This window comes from Pinus tabuliformis, chromosome 7, assembly GCF_031772625.1.
Source record: "Pinus tabuliformis cultivar Carrire ecotype Pingquan chromosome 7, CPIR1, whole genome shotgun sequence".
Classification (NCBI taxonomy): Eukaryota; Viridiplantae; Streptophyta; class Pinopsida; order Pinales; family Pinaceae; genus Pinus; species Pinus tabuliformis.
The window spans coordinates 1,996,657,060-1,996,663,487 of NC_142293.1; the positions used below are offsets into that span (position 1 = coordinate 1,996,657,060).

At 36.3% G+C, this 6,428-nt stretch overlaps 1 pseudogene; it reads right to left on the reverse strand.

Moving 5' to 3' along the window:
- Positions 1 to 585: 585 nt before the first annotated feature.
- LOC149256475 (uncharacterized protein At4g15970 pseudogene) lies at positions 586 to 3,387 on the reverse strand (annotated as a pseudogene).
- Between the last annotated feature and the right edge of the window lie 3,041 nt (positions 3,388 to 6,428).

Here is a 6,428-nt window from a genome sequence, read left to right on the forward strand (position 1 = left end):
AATAATATGCAAAATTATTTCATTTACTAAAGTTTAAGCGTAATAAAATTTAAATGGATTAATTTCTACTAAATTTAATTATATAATGTCAATATTTCCCATAATTTATATAAAACTAGAAACTATAACTTAAAAAAAAATATAACAAATAATAATAATAATTAATAAAAATTCAATATCATAAATAAAAACTTTATGAAAACCAAAATAAATATGAAAATGTTTTAATTAAATAAATAAACATAACTAATTTTTAAATAAATTTATAATAAAAATATTCATGAATTTTTATAAAAATTAAATACCTACCATGAATAATTTAAATTATTAAAATTATAAAATAAATATTTCTACTCACTCCAAAAATATAATTTATTACACATTTCTACTCTCAAAATAACATTCCTAACCTCATTTTTAATTAAATTAAAATACTAAAATTTATCACTAAAATTCTAAAAATTTCACTTCCTCACTCAAAGGGTATGACTTTCAAATTACACTCGTTTCCACACTCAAAGAGCATGACTTTCAAATTACACTCATTTCGACCAAGTAAGCACCGAAAACAAATACTTAACTCCATCATTGGCAGGTATACTGCAACCATGACCTCATGCATGCGTTGGCAGGTCTCCATTTTGCCAGGTGGGCAGATGAAGAATTGGCATTAGGGTTTCTGTATTCCACCCAGTCATCAAGTGCGTTTCTCAGATCAATGAGCTTGGCCTTCAGGCCTTTGCAGCAGTTTGCGTGCATGGTGTAAACATCAACTAACTCTGGGCTCCTCTGGCAGAATCCCCCAAAATACTTGGTTTCCAAAAATATAAATTTCATTCTCCTTCGAGCAAATCCCCTTCTGCGCTTCAGAATATTTAAGACGTCCTGCTCTTTCTGGCCCGGGAAAAAGCGTCTTGACAGATACCAGTCTCTGTAGAAACGGATGGTTCGTTCATTGGAACGGACGTACATGAATCCTGTGTTGGCCTCGTTCTTGACATCAAAAGGGTTGCCATTGTAATTGTCACAAGTAATCTGGATGTCTGCATCTTCTCTCAGCCTTCTCATGGGATTTCGCAGCCACAATATGTCAGCGTCCTGCAGATCAAAATATGATATACTCTGTGCCTATCAAAATATACAAACTTCAAAAGGCAAAAATCTCAAAATATTTGAAGGCAGGATTGAACTATGAGCAGAATTAATCTTAATCATATGTTGAAGCGAGATTTTGGGTTGATATGGAGAACCTTAAAATCCTGTAGAGCATGGGTTCAAATCAAGAAGAAACCATAGTCAAACTGAAATTAGGTTCTGAACATTCCGAACAATCCACTTTCTGAACTTTGGGTATGGTAAACCATAAGCAAAGTAGAATTATGAGTAGAATCAATATGGCCTTGATCGATGACATGTTTATGCTTCAGGGCATGACAAAACCAGGACAGAACCATAATCAAGGTTGAAAAGGAGTATAAAAATGATTTCGGGCTATCTTGTTCAACTTATGTAAATTGTAGATTTCTCAAATATCTCAGAATCTTAAGGTGGGTGAGGTCAATTTTTTTACCCTTTATTGACCATCAAATTTAAGAATATTTTCAAAATCTGTAATCAAACATAAAATGCCAGAACTAGAATATATTTTGCCTAGTTGTCATTCAGGGATGTCTGTTGTTCTATGAAAAAAATTGATCTACCTGATTCGCTGGCTTAAATTTAGTTCTTCTTGCCAATAATATCTCATCATGCAAAACCCACTTATTTCCAGAGATAGCCTGAACATCCTTATTTGGATGGCATATTCTTAGAATATCCCAAAATTTAACCAAAAAAGGGAAACTATGACTACAGGGCTTGCTAAAAGAATCCATGTTCATCAGTTAAAATGGAAACCTAGAATGCAAGCCTCAGATTCATGTATCATCTGGATACTAATGTTTTCCTGAAACTTCAAAAAAAATATGTTCAAGAATTATTTTGTATAAAGGCTCTAACAGTTAAACTGGTTTTATTTTGACCTGCTTAAACTTAACTCTCAATGTGGATTCAATAAATTTGCACCATCTGTTTGGAATAACAGGAAAAAAACCATTTGGCAGCCTACCAAACAGGGCGTCCAAAGTATAAGAACCTTTTGCTGTAAATAATTACATCAAAATATTATGGCCTTGAACTTAATTAGATTGCTGATTTTAGGAACATTTCGAAATTTCGAAATTTGAGACAGGGGAATATAATTAATTTATTTCACTTTTTTTTTTTTTGGTCTATCTTGTTTGTCATATTTCAAATTGAGTAATATTCTCAAAATCTATAATTTGACCTTAGATTGCAGAATTAAGAAATATTTTGAAATCTGAGAAAGAAGAATGACCTCAATTTGTTTGACCTTCTTGCTCCTTCTCCTCCTATCTGTCAAATTTCAAATTTCTGAATACTCTCAAATTTTAAAATTTTGATCTTACTGGTGTTGGTCCTATTTTTCTTATTTTAAATTTTTAAATATTTCCAAAATCTACTATCAAAATAAGAATGATCAAAATCTTCAGTATTATCCTGGAATGAGACAAAGACACCTCCCTGGAATGAGACAAGGACAACTCCTTTGGAGAGTAAAATTTGATAGACGCTCATGCCTCTGTTCCTATCCTTTAAATTCCTATACAAAATCCCAGGGATACAAAATTCCAGGCATTCTTTGAATACTTACCGAAAAAACAATATTATAACCGCGCTCCAAAATCTCTCCCAAGAAGCCGACCTTCCTCCAGATCATCTTTAAGTAACCTTCAGACATGAACAGCTTCTCTGCAGAGAAATCAACACCCCTTGTCTTCAGAGAGTAGCAGTGTGGATGAATTTGGTGACAGCGGTTGTAGGCCTTGTCATCCAAAGCAACAATGAGCAGATTGTTCAGCAATTCCTGTGTCCCTTCACCCACATTGAAGCTCTCCAGGAATAGATCAATCATGGTATTCGGTTCGACCCAAGCCGCATTCAAGGCCGTGATTATTACTGTCCTGTTCGCATTAGCTGTTTTCGCCAAAACTATGTCCAATTCATCTTGAGGTGAAGGGGAAGGAACACGAGCTGGGGCAGGCGCCATTAAAATCTTGTGTACACAACAAATACAAAAGATTAAAATCACGGTGCACTGAATTTGTTATGTGCTGCTGAAATATAAGACAAGTAATAGTAATAAATTACCAGAGGCATTCTTTTAGCAGATCCCATGGAAATCTCTGAGTCTCCTGTAAGTGTGCGTGAAAAGAAATTGGAGAGAGCAGAAAAGGGGCTATTAGCGTTTGTAGCCTTCTGCAAGATAGTCGATAATGCTAATGCGATGCTTGCAACGCAAAGCAGGATGAGGAACATGCGGGCCATGGTGGCTTCTTCTCACCTACTTATGTTGTTCGTTGCAGGAATCCACCCATCCATTCCAGACAGGATTGACAAGTAATCTCAGTATGCACAGATTTCCAATTATTGTCCGAGTTTAACAAGAGACTCGAACTCGAGGCATTCAAAATTGGGATAGAGAATTTGCCGTTCGCCTCACAATGGTTGAAGTTGAACGCCCAAACAAAGAAATAAAGCACGGGAATTACAGATATCGCTCACCGTGTTGGGATTTCTACTGTAAACTTATATAGTTAGCTGAGGAATCAGGAGTAAATTTTGGTAATCGAACTCACGCAAAGCGTGTGCCACTCCTCACAGCTCACGCCATTTTTCTGCTTAATCCTCCCTCGCTCTGTAACTGCTTTTGCTTTCCGCGACATTTCGATAAATTTGAATTTATAATTTATACAATAATAGTTATAAGCATATGATATGAAGGTTAATCGTGATGACATTTCTTTCTTTCTTTTCGAAAATTAGTTTTCCAATGAAGAAAAGTCCCCAGGACAGGAGAGTCCAGGAAGAAAAGTCTTAAAGATATAGAAGAACCTAGAGAAACAAAATACAAGCTGCCAATTACCATCACTTAAGTAATCTTGCCCACATGTAAATTAAAGTGAGCTCACTGTTACCATTGGGTATGGGTCTACTCATCCCGTCAGTCGATGCCCTTTCCATTGATGTTTGAAGTCTAACACATCTTTTTTCAAAACATTGATTTAAGGAAGTTAGATTATTCAAAATTCGGAGAGGTTAAACTAATTCTATATCTATTATGTATTACAAATTTGATTCATTAAAGCATACATCTTAGTTAAAATTTTAAAACTGTGTAATAATTTTTTATTTTATTTTTTAAATTGCACTGCTTTAAAATTTCTTTATACCCAAATAAGAATTTCACTATATATACCAGCTCTAGTTTTAATCTATCTTAAGGGAAATTAAATTTATTTACCATTGACAAGAGTTCAAATGATAACAACTAACATTGAGCAACTACCATAGACTAGACTATAGAAAGTAAAAAACAACCATCAAGTTCACACTATAGATGGCTTTCAAGGTGAGCAAGCCAAGCATCCAAACTAGCAAACTAGCAAGATAGAAGTGTTGGTAATGTTGCACCCATTTAATTTCATTCAAATAAGAGATTATATGATTGTGATCTTCATGTCCTTCCTTCATGACCTTGCACGGGAGTCCCTTCAACTACCAATGAAGGGTGATGGAGTTCATTTATTGACTTCGTCATCCCCTGGTGTGTCCAGCGTCAGGAACCCAATTGGCTACCTTAGCTTGAATTTATGAATGAAAATAAGCTTGTCAGTCACTAGTGGTCAAGGATTGAAGTTGGAAGATTTCCTCTTGAATTTTAGGGTGAGTGACAAAGTGGAAAATGGCTGCAACATCCTAGACTTGGGCTTGGGCTCATGGTTGGCCTTGAGGATCCTTGTCCCCAGACCCCTGATGGCAGCACATACGTTGTCAAGGCATATTGCACTGAATAAACAATGGCCATGATAGAGTTCTTTCCGATAATACCCAAAAACCCAAGGGATTGGAAATGAGAAGGCCAAATAAAAGTAAAACCCGAAGAATTTTGGGTTGCCAAAGAGATTTGTGACAACTTCCAAAGGAAAAGAACTGACGAGGGAGGGTAGATAATAGACTCCTAGTAGGGCAGTGCCCAACAACCATTGCATAACAACCCTGGTCAAAAATAGAAGTAATAAAGTTAATAAAAGCAAAATAATAACTCTGGTCATGGGACACGTATTCCAAGCTAAATGTTGGGACAAAACATAGTGATGGGGATCACTTGTGATTAATTAATGGCTATGGAAATTGGCAAAGGTTTTGGAAAGCCATGAGACATTTACAGGTATTTTATTTATGAAAATAATGGAAATTAAGAGAAAAGGGAGGTGAAAGGTCACAAATTGCATGTGAGGAGGAAAATGAATGAAAATCTTGGAAAATGAAGAAAATATAGGCCTCATTAATAAAAAGGTTTCTGAGGATTAGTTTGTATCTTTTGTCTGTTCAGTTTTGGAGCTCTCTCTCTATTCTCTCCCTCGCATACTCTGGTACACTTAGAGTTTTCTTGGATTTGGAGGAGTGTGGCATACTTGGGATTTAAAGAAAGAAGGCAAAGGAAAAGCTAGAAAGCACAAGAGGACATTGGGATCAACAACTACAATGAGTTTTGCTTGCAAGTACCAAGTTGCATGTATGATTTCTTTGCTAGTTTTAACATGCATGGTGTATGCATGTGGTTTCTTGGTCATGATCTGTCATTGGCATGGAGGATTTCCTAGATTGATAGTGGATTTGCTTAGCCTTTCCATTTCCTAGATAGTCATGGTGTTGTGGGTTTTTTCTTTTTTTCTAGTTGGTTCTCATATTCCTTTGGATGTGGGTTGAGTTACTAGTTCCTGGAAGCCTTGGTTGGACAAGTGTTCTGGAAGCCCTATAATAGCTTGATTTGAGTTACTAGTCGTGGAGGGTGGGTGTGGATGAAAACAGAGAGGGTTCACTCTCGTCCTTTTGTTCATAGTAGGTTTCCCGCCAATCCTTGACATGTGGGGCAGCTTTAAGAAGTACAAGAGTAATCTTTTCCCAATTGGAAAAGTCATGAACTGAAAAATATCCTTCCAATAGATTTAACCATTTATCTATGGTGTCTGCATCTATCAGGCCTTCAAATATGGGAATATTGAAGTTAACTTGTACCTTAAAAGGAGTGGTGCCTCTAGAGTGGCTTATGGATGAAGATGCATCGCCTGTGGGTAGTGGTTGAAGGATCTCAACAAAGTTATCCATCATCACATTCCTCTGCCACTTGAGCGATTCCTCGATCAAAACTTTGAAAGGATCTCTTGCCCCCTCACCTTTCTTTTCTTCCGCCAAGGGAGGTCATCGGGTTTTGCGAGGCTGATCTTGCAATGGTTCAACAAGATCAAACCCTAACTCATACCCCGACCTCATTGGGGACATGCAAATAAAAACAACGAAAGAGA